Source organism: Vidua macroura, chromosome 12 (genome assembly GCF_024509145.1).
Source record: "Vidua macroura isolate BioBank_ID:100142 chromosome 12, ASM2450914v1, whole genome shotgun sequence".
Taxonomy (NCBI): domain Eukaryota; kingdom Metazoa; phylum Chordata; class Aves; order Passeriformes; family Viduidae; genus Vidua; species Vidua macroura.
This window is the reverse complement of record NC_071582.1, coordinates 13652270-13662955: the sequence shown is the minus strand read 5'-3', so window position 1 is coordinate 13662955 and position 10686 is coordinate 13652270.

Sequence of the window (10686 nt, the reverse complement as noted above, 5' to 3'; positions counted from 1 at the left end):
CTCCTCAACTTATGCAACCCTCAAAGGTCTGGGTATTCTTGAGTGTTTATTTGAATCGAGTCTTTAAAGATTCAGTCGATGAATAAAAAGACAGCATTTATAATCCGTTTAAAAGGTGTTGAAATAAAAAAAGAAAGAACCAGAGAAAGAAAATCCTGGGTAATATTGGTGGTCATATTTTTGTCTTGGAATATGATTTTGAACAATTACTTGGGAGTTAAATCCCAGAAGAGGCTGCTTCTTTTGGGAAATCCAACTGAGACAAGGAGTATAGCATCAGTTCTTATGGAAATCAGTATTAGGTGTTCTCTGGATCAAAACTGAGCATGCATAAGAAAAGGACACTGGAAAGCTGGAGTTCCCTGAGCCCATCTCTGCTGCAGAGTCGGGGTCATTCAGTGGCCAGGTGCACCAAGCCTGCTCTAGGAGATGGCACTGTGCTGAACCTCAGCATGCTGTTTCACACCAGCTCTTTGAGTGTCTCCTGCCTTTCCAGAGAGTCAGTTCACAAGTCAGCCCCGGGTCTGGAGGCAGAACATCTGTCCCACAGCCCAGTTTATTGCTGCTCTTCCATGACACCTCTCACTCCATGGTCCTCCTTCTGATGTTCATAAAAAATTCTGGGGAAGTGATCATAAGAATTTACTGTGCCATAACAGCAATAGTCAAGCTCTTTTGGGCCAACACAGAATAAAGGCAAATGAGGACACAGTGATGTTTAAAAGAAATGGTAACTAAGCAGAATAACAATCTAAGTGTATAGCAAGTTTTCAAGACTGGTGTAATAATGTCTTTACATTCAGATTTGGTACTTATTTTAAAAGGTAAGCTTTAACTGGAGTAGGAATTATTTTCATCAGTACAGAAATTACATGTTAACGTTTTCTCTTCACCAGGTTAATCATACTAGTTAATTAGAACAACAACTTCTGGGCTTGAGGACTGATTCTGTAGAAAAATCAAAACCCAAAATCAGGAATCCTCAACTGAGATCTCTCAGCCACTAGCTAAACTGCTTAACATTAGATAAGCTCTGCTCTGGAGGTATAGGCTGATTTCAAAATGTGGAAGAAAAGTAATTTCCAACAGACACTAAATCCTAGACTGGTTGGGATGCTGCAGCTGACCCCAGACCATTTATCACACCTATGACCAAGGTATCATCAGATCTCATGAAGCACCAGAAGCATTATGTTTTGTGCCTTACCAGGGACCTATTTATGTAACAGATTATACTGTTTCCCTCATGGGAAACCTGTAAAATAAACTGATTTTTCTGTAATGCTGGTGAGTGACATATGTGGTGTGCACTTCTACTAAAGTCAGTGTTAAAAGCTACAGAATTGCCAGAAAACAACAGAGCTGCCATTGGAATTTTATACTGTTATCTTCAACACCACAAACAAAACCTGTCTGCTCAGCTTCATTCTGATTGTCATAGCCTTAGAGATAAGGTAGAGCAGCAGAAATGTGAACGGTCCTCAAGACTTTTCTAGTGCAGACTTAAGAAGCAGGCTCTGTTAAGTAGCTTTGCCTCTGCCAAGCTCCAGGGATGACAAATACTCAGAAATAGCTACTGCTTAAACCTTGTGCTTAAAATGACAACTCTACAAATGTGGTAAAGTAATTTTATTCAGACACTAATATGCAAGAGAAGAGGTTGTGTAATTCATCACCAATCACTGACAAAGCTAACTGAAAAAAAACAAAGAAACAAACAAACAAAGCAAGCCCAAACCAAACCATAACAACACCCCAAAACACTCTGCAATACCTTCTCCCCCTTAAAAAGCCCTCACAAACAACCCAACCCAACCAACCCAGCCACCGAGAGAGGACCATGCATGTCACCTGTGAAATGCTAAGGGATGACAAGCCCCTGACTCTGGTAAGCCTGAGATCAGGCTGCTGGAGCAAGTGGTGCCTGGACCAGAGTGTGAAATATGGAGCAAATTCTGCCACTGGTTCTCAGGTGGACTAAGTTTATTCACCTTTTCAGTACTTCCATTCATTCACATCTGGCTGTTCACGGAGTAAAGAAGGCAGCAGCAACAAATGTGACAAATTCCAATATGGATTCACAGTAACAGGTTAAAAAAACAGGGCAGGTCTAAATATACCTTTTAACTGAACTCATAAAAAATAAAGAGAAAATTTTTGTATCATTTTTGTAGGTAGAGTCAGTTCAGTTTTCTTTTGCCATTTATGTTTTTTTCGTTATAAATCATAGTTTGGCTATTGATAATTCTCCTTTCATTCAGCCTAAAGGGCCCTTATGTCTGCCTACAGTTTAGGGAACTATAAATTAAAGGAAATACTAAGTCAGATGAAAAAGGAGCATTATGTGCAAAGAAGGTAAAGTCATAACTTTTTAAAATATTTCTTTAAACTTGAATGACACCATACAGGAGAGCTCACATAATGCTCTTACTACTCTGGTGCTGCATTAAGTTATAAACCGTGTATTGATCAATGGTTTAAAAAAAAAAGAGATGGGTCTTTCCTTCATTACCAGATATTTAGAAACTTCATAGCTGACATAAATATTTAGTGTTTCTCAAAGCCCAGCATAATGTCACACATAGCCTATACACACACTATAAAAATATTAAAATAAAAATACAGCTCACAACACTTAGCTGAAAGGGTGCCATTCTTGCCTCATGCACCCCCCTATTGCTACAGCCAACAAACTTTAGACTCATAGTGCTGTACTTTTTCAATCACACACTCTTAACACAATCACTTATGTAAATCACATGGGCCACTTTGTAAACAAAGCATTGTATGCATAAAGTAACATATTCTTCATGGAGTTCAAGGATATGTTCTCAAGATGAGGTAAAAATACCTTTTATGGGTGTACACTTAGAATTAGACCCTCTTGCATGGAACTATATAAGCAGTATTTTACTGCTCATCTCTGGGGCACTGCAGCAAGAGAGGTTAGTAATCACAGAGTTGGAGTGCAAGTCATGAAACACCAATGTTTCTGGCAAGACAAGGTCTAGGAACTTTTATTAATTCACAAGAAAGCAATTCACTTGAAAGTAGTCTAGGAGGTTGCAGAGCTGGATACCATCATAAAATAGTCAGGTAATAAAGTTCACAAAAGGAAGTGAATTTTTTCAAAAAGGATCTGAAGCAAAAGGAGGAGTTCCAAACATATGAAAGCAGTGTGAAGCTGAAAGGAGGGGCAGAAGACAAAAAGATAAAAGTATGTAGAAGACTCGGGATGACATCAGTACAGAGATCAATGAGAAAAGTATTCCACAGAGATGTGAAGATCAGAATATTTTTCCTAGTACAAGAACTGAACAAATCTTAGAGGCAACAAATTTCAAACAATTACAAGGAAGTACATTTATATGTAACACATGAAACTAATTGCCTGTGCATACTCTTGAAATCAAAAGCTTAATGGGAGCCAGAAATGGATAAATTACAGTTCTATTACACAGGATTCATTTCATGTGTAGAAGGTAAAAAATATCTTTGTGTTTCCTGGCGTAAGTTAGGTACTAAGTAATGAAAGGAATTAAAAAGAGATTTACCTAATTTGACAATATGCAATACTTATCCAAGATGTGGCAGCTGTAACTTCTGCTAAAACAAGACTATCATAATCATATCATATCATCATGTCATGTCATATAATATAATATCATATCATGATATGTCCAAGCATTTTGGAATAATGTACAAAACTTCATAGTGCCAGTCTACTCTACCAAGGTACTCAGAAACTCTTCCTGAAAGCAAACTCTATCTTGATTTTTTTTTTTTTTTTTTTTTTTTTTAAGGTTAATCCCTTTAAAACAATTGCTGTCAGTTATTTTTGGAGAAGGATACTGGATTAGCTGGGCTGATATGGTGACTCAGCATGCCATGTAGCTATGTTTTCATGGATGGAAGGGCAGTGTGAAAGTCATGAAACCCAAGACAGCGATGACTAATCCAGCCTGGCTTAGCAGCAATGAAGGCATGGATTGTCCTGTACAACATAACTGTAGTCTGGAACATGGCAAATGTGAAAATTGTGGCTGTGTTTAAGGCAAAAGTAAATTATCATTTTGCTGAACAATGTAAGGATGGGATAAAAACTTGAACACTCCAAACTATTGGCTTTCTTTCATATTAAGACAAGCAGTATTTGGGGTTGGGTGGAGATCAGGACTGAGGCTGTTCCATCATTACTTAGATCTGCTTTGCCCAGTACTAATGTCCTGTTTAAATTTATACGTTCCTTTTTGGAAAAGGTTATCACCAGTAGCAACAGGCAAAATATTTAGTACTGAATAGTCTGCATATTTGTCCTCTAGAATCCAAACCTGTGTATGTGGAAAATAATTTGGAGAAAAGAGGGATCAGCTCCTGTATCTGCCATAGTTCCAGACACATCCTGATTTTACTCATGCAAAAGAGAAGAATTGCTGTAACTATTAAGTGCAGTGGCTCTTCTCTTTGCTTTACCCACTGCCAATAAATACTAACTCCAGACATCAGAAGAGTTACTCCATTTTATGGTAACTATCCCATGGCTGGAGTATCACTCTATCAGTAAACTGCACTGTTTGACTTTCATTCTGGAGCAGGAGTTGCTGCCCCTTCTGCATGCTATTCCCTTTATCTACAGATATATATGTTCATCAGTTCACTTCCTGAGGTGAAGTCTCTGTCTGACTGAAATCAAAGACAAAACAGCTAACGTCAAAGTGCTCATGATTTCTGCTATCTTCTTGTTCCACACATTCATTATGCTTTAGATTTTAAGTATTTCCTTTTATTTGTTTGAACACTCTTTATTTTACCACATTCTTTTCCTGTCCCTCACATGAGAAGGAAATAAAGAAACCACACTGATTTGCCTTATATTTCCTATTATCTCATAAACTTTTATCATTGTATTTCCTTTCTGCATAGCAGGGTCCACATAATTTCAATCTTTTAATACAAATTTCCAGCCTCTGATCAGTGTTCATTGCCCTTTTCCTGCAACAATACCTTTGAGCTAAGTAATGAAGATTGACCACAGTATCCAATATCAAAGCATACCATTAATGCAAGAGGCAGGCATAGTAGAGGTTCTCCCTCTCCTTTTCCTCATGGCTTCTAAAAACCTGCTTTTCTGTTCACCACTGGGCACTGAACAACTACTGTACAGAGAAGATGGAAAAAACTGCAAAAGGTTAGAGTAAAGCAACATGAAAAAACAGCCCCTCCTTGTGATATTTATGTTTCTGCTGCTGGCCCTGGCAGAAGTCCAGACTTGGAATGAACAAAACTCCCAGTGGCTTAGGGACTTACATTATTCAGCCCATAGTCAGGAAATGCAAAAGCATGTGACAATGGGAAGAAATAAAGCAAGCTTTCCAATGCTTTTGAGCTTCCAGCTCAATCACCTTGGATCAGAACTCAGGGACTGTTGAGATTTTGTGTGAATGAGTTCTCTATTGCTAAACAAAAACATGTGTGTGTTGTAGTGAAAGACAGTAAAGTGGTAAACAGTCTGTGGCTTTGCTTCCTTGTTGATATTTCTTTTTTACAGTACTAGCACTACATATAAAACCCCATTTTATGTACAAGGCCACTGTACTCTCTCTTCAAATACAGTGACAAACTCTTTGCCAAAATACAGTCGGCTCCCTATTTCTCCTCCTTTCCAGGAAAGCTGTTTCATAATTGTTGATCACTACTCAGTGCCAAGATTTGGTTCTTCTGAAAGAGTTGGGTAATGCTCCATGTCATTTGTTAACCAGTGAGTCAGGTAAAACCTCTGTCCTTTAGAGAAGATTTCCTTTGGGGAATGAATATCCCAATAATAGATGTTAGGAAAATAATGTCAAATTCTCTCAATAAACGTTTAAAATACAGAATGCCCACAATTGTATAATCATGGACAGCATTTTCCAGGACTCCTGTAGACACTGTACCGAGCAGAGATTTCATCTTCCCTTTTTCTCCCAGTATGGAATCATTCTCATTGGACAGATGTTTGTCTTTACAGGCCATGTTTTACCTGGAAGTGATAGGATCACTAAACATGAGCCCCTATCCATGCAATATTTTAAACCTCTTCTATAATTCCTCTCCCTCCTTTGCAAGGTTAGTGACAGAGCAATAAAACCAGACCCTTCAAGACACAGAACACAGAGGGCAGCAGGTGTCTAAGCACTCTCATATTGACCATTTTCATGACCAGACAGGGCCAGGTTTATGATTACATTTTCCTGAAAACATGAGATTTGTGGTTTGTGAGAATACTCTATAGAGGCCTGACTATTTCAATAAACTAACATTAACTGTTTCAGATACAATGTTTCCTTTTAGGGATTTTTTTTTAAATTAACAAACACCCTATGAATCTTATCACAAAATTTCATTGAGAGCAAGCAGGTTTTTGCAGCAATTTTGTTACCTGTCTGTCTGAGCACAACTGAGGATCAACAGGTGGGGACTGACATGATTTGTGTGATAAACAACAGTTTTCTGAGTACTTGATCAGGTTGGATCACAAAGTTGCAGTCTAGCCCATAAGGGGGAAAGTATTTAAGATCTGGTAGGTTAAAGAGATTGTGCTCATGGTGAACAATACAGGGGTCTGGCATTCTAAAGTGGCACCTCTTATGTTTTGCTCCTGGAACAGAATTTGTCTATGAAACTCTTACTAGCTTAATGTTAACTCTTACTAGCATAATGTTTTTATAATGCTAAAATATCAGCTGAAAAATATAAGAAGTATGTTTGCCATCTCAGCCTCCAACAGAAAACTTCACTGGATTAGCACAGACTCTGCTGTTGCCCCAGCTCCCCTCAGGTGGGTTTAACATGCCTGAACCCCATCAAACCTTGGACCAGAGAGTGATGGGTAAAAACAAATGACACAAACGCCTTAAATGGTCCTGCCATGTCCAGGTAGCTGGGAGCCTGCTGGAAACAGCTTCCCCAATACTGCATCCCATTGCTTTTGTTTATCTAGCCTTGCTGACATTTTCTTCAATTAGGAAACAATAGCTCCGTTCCAATGTACTGAGCACAATTACTGAAACTGAGTCACGTGGCACCAGGAGAGTGTGTTTTCAATTATTCACTCTGTCTTTTTTTGCCAGGCCTATGAAGAGGAACAGCCTTCTGCAGGAGTCAGGTTTGTCTGCCTCGCTGTTGTAAGTTCCTCCTTTTAAATTTTTATTTTACCATTAGGGTTTTTAATTATCATTTTTTAATTCTACTCTCTGAGAGTTTCTTACTCTTTATTAGAAAACTTCCAAATCTTTAGCTCTACCTACTGTGGGGAAACCCTAAACATCTGCAGTACTTCAGTGCTGATAGTACTGCGTAGCAATGAATCTGAATAAGATCATGAGATCTAGATTAAATTAGGATGCAAGATCTAGATTAAAAGAGGATGCTGCTAGCACTTGGTAATGTAAAACTCATCTTGTTCTTGCTAGTAAAGTCCTGTATTTTCTACTGTCTGGTTAACAGCAGAGCATTCACATTCAATCTGGGAGCTACACCAAATTATTTGTATCTTGTAAATGCTTGGTTTAATATCCAACCAAAAATTTGAACCAAATGGCTACAGCTCAGATCATGTATTTTGTTTGCAGAAGACAGCCTGAGTTTGGGCTTTTAAGATTTAAGGCTGGAAAAATAAAGCTTGGGGAAAAAAAAAAAAAAAAAAAAAAAAAAGAAACATAGAAGGAACATTTGGTTTGCATTACAAACCACAGACAGCTTCCATCAGGCAAGCTGGAGGTATAAGAATGGCAAAAGAAAATGACAAGCAGTGAGTGCACTGGAGAAAAAAGATGAATGGTTTGGAGAATTGACTTTGAAGTAATTGTCCATGCCATCAATATCTCAAATTAAATTTGGTGGAAGATGGCAATGAATCATAAAGCTTCTCTGGTACTTGTGATATTGTATGCTGTGTAAAATAACATTTCTGGATATTTTTACTGGAAAACTTATAAACTACATTTTTGATACCTCCTGTATTTCTGTCACTTATGCGACCCTGAATCAGCAGCCCTGGAAAGAATGTTGCCTTAGTTAGGACTTGTGATTTAATACTTATAGCAAGAGCAAGTATTTAACTGGAAGTCTTCAGGTCTAGTGGGTTTATTTTCACATCAGCCCCTGTCTCACTGTGGGATTGGGTAAGTCATTCAGGGTTAAACTTGCTCTTTGAATGGATGGAGCTCTCATGGGGGTGGGGGAGGAGGAAACAGCTGATGGAGCAGGGCAAAGAGTTCTCTCTGCATAAGATAAAATTCCTCAGGAGCATTACAGGGGGATGGGAAAGCAGGATGCACTTAGACCCGTGTTTCCTTCACTGTTTCAACAGGTGCTTCCATCGTCCCTGCATCCCAGATGTTTAGCAGAGCCAGAGAAGCGCCTCTTGGACATTTAGTACTGAAGGCAGTTCTCCCTTAAGCCCACTAGCTTCAGGCAGAGCAAGAAAGGACTTCATTCTGGCATGCCAGTCTCCAGAGAGCTGCATTCTGACCATTAAGCTATCAAGTCGTCTGCTTATCCAAATGCTTAATAGCTCTTTTAAAATTCTTCCTCTTTGAGAAAAGTAAGAGTGTGTTTAATGTTTGTACAAAATTGAAATACTTGAATGAAAAGTGTTCTTTCTTTTAGTTTCCCCACACAGGCAGGATTGTTTAGGTCTGAATGTGCAGCTTGGGTACATTTGTGATGGCTAATAGCAATTGCCAGTATCACAGAAGGGGCACTGATCCCTATAGCAGATTTTCAAGGGATGCACATTCCACTCACCTCCAGTTCTGTTGATTCCTACCCAGGAGCTGAGAATAGAGACTTGCAGAAATTCCCTTTATCCCAGCTATTCTTTCTTTTTCAACTCCACATTCTGGTCTAATGGGCCAGATTGCATTTTTACATTTAGACATACGGGAAACACAACATCATAGGCTTTAACAAGATTAATTTCCTAATACAGTGGAGATGCTAACAGGGATTTCCGAGTTCAAAAATTTAGACTAAGGCTTTAGGCTTATCAAAACACTAAAAAGTACATTTTTAAAAAGTCACAAACAAGATCTCCAAACCTTACATTTGTGTGCTCTGTATCACAGGAAGAGAGCGTGGCTGTGCTGCTGGGCAGTTCTCAATCACACCAAACTTGTCATTCATAAGAGAGGCTACTCTGGAAAAAAGAAAAAAGTAGGATGTTCTGTGAATTGAAGGGGATGGAGAATATGCAAGTCCAGGTTGACCCTGACAGCTTCCCTCATGCCAGTGCCAGGGAGGCTGGGAGCCCAATGACTTCCATTCCCCTGTTCCAATCCAGCAGGGTCAGACTCCCACAGGAGCAGAGAGGATCCCGAGGACACACAGAGAGGGACAGAAAGCACACCAGTTTGGGGAACTTGTCATATTCTGGCTACTGTCAAAGTTTGACCTGGAATAGTGTCTTACTAGGAAATCCCTGGAGTTCCAATAATCAGGGCATGAGTTTTTGAAGTGTTAGGGATTTTGTTTTGGAAAAAGAGACATAAGGGAGCAGAGCATTAATAGGAGTGATGTGATAGAAAATAAGTAATGATGGAAAGATGGAAAAGCATTACCTATCAAAAACACCAGAAAAGACTGCACAAATAAACATCCTTCTCCCTGGGACATCTCGGCTGCACCTGAAAATTGTTTTAATTTTACAAATTCAAGCAGATTCAGATTCATGCTGAGCTGCGGATTTCTCCAGCAATGTCATAGAATTCCTTTAGGCAGGTGCTCAGTGGCATAGTGTTTATCATCTGCTTTTGCTTTTTCTGTTTAATTGTATAAGAAAAAAAGACCAAGAAAAACAATCCTGCAGCTTTATTACAATGCTGACTTGTATTTATTATCCAAATCTGGCTTGGTCTGAGTTTGTAGGCCTGTGTTTATTGTCGTGGCTGTAAGGAGCCTTTATAAAATTTGCCTTCTTTCTTTCTCTATCACCAGTGGAACTTCAGGTACAAAGTGCATATATATCTACCTAATTCTGCACAGAAACAGGGGAAAAAACCCAAAACCAAACACAACAATCCAGTTTAGAACACAATGGACAAACTTTTTCTCTCAATAGGATATCTGAAAAGTGCTTTTCAAATTACATTGATTTTCAGTTTTGTGTATAACATCTACAGTATCTTTGATTTATGCAAATATTTACATTTCAATTGCTATTTTCTCTAGAATGACAACATTGGTATCAGTTAGGTTCTGTGAGGAGAAAAGTTTGTGTAGTAAATATGATGATAAAACTTAGGTGAGAGAGTCAAAGTAATTAATTTAGACATCCTCATGTTGAATTTTCAGTGCTGACATATACCTACCAAAGCATTTCTAGAAAGCATTTTCTGAGAGAGTTTTAACCCTTGTGTTATCTTAAAATGCTCATTACATGACTCATTTTACAAAAGCTCCAAATTTTGCTATATTTTGATTGTATATATTTTTTTCAATTTATCTTAATTTTATATGTTGAATCATGAGCTGAAACAAACCATTTCTGTAATAGGACACTTTTTGATTGATGTACTAGAGCTGTATTCCTTTATAGAATTCAATTCCTAATCAGATATTCACATCTTAAGTGCTTCACTGGATCTCTCTGTTACTCTTAAATGCACAGTCTTAAGTGAGTTCTGGTTTTCAAAGGTGGAAGTTTTA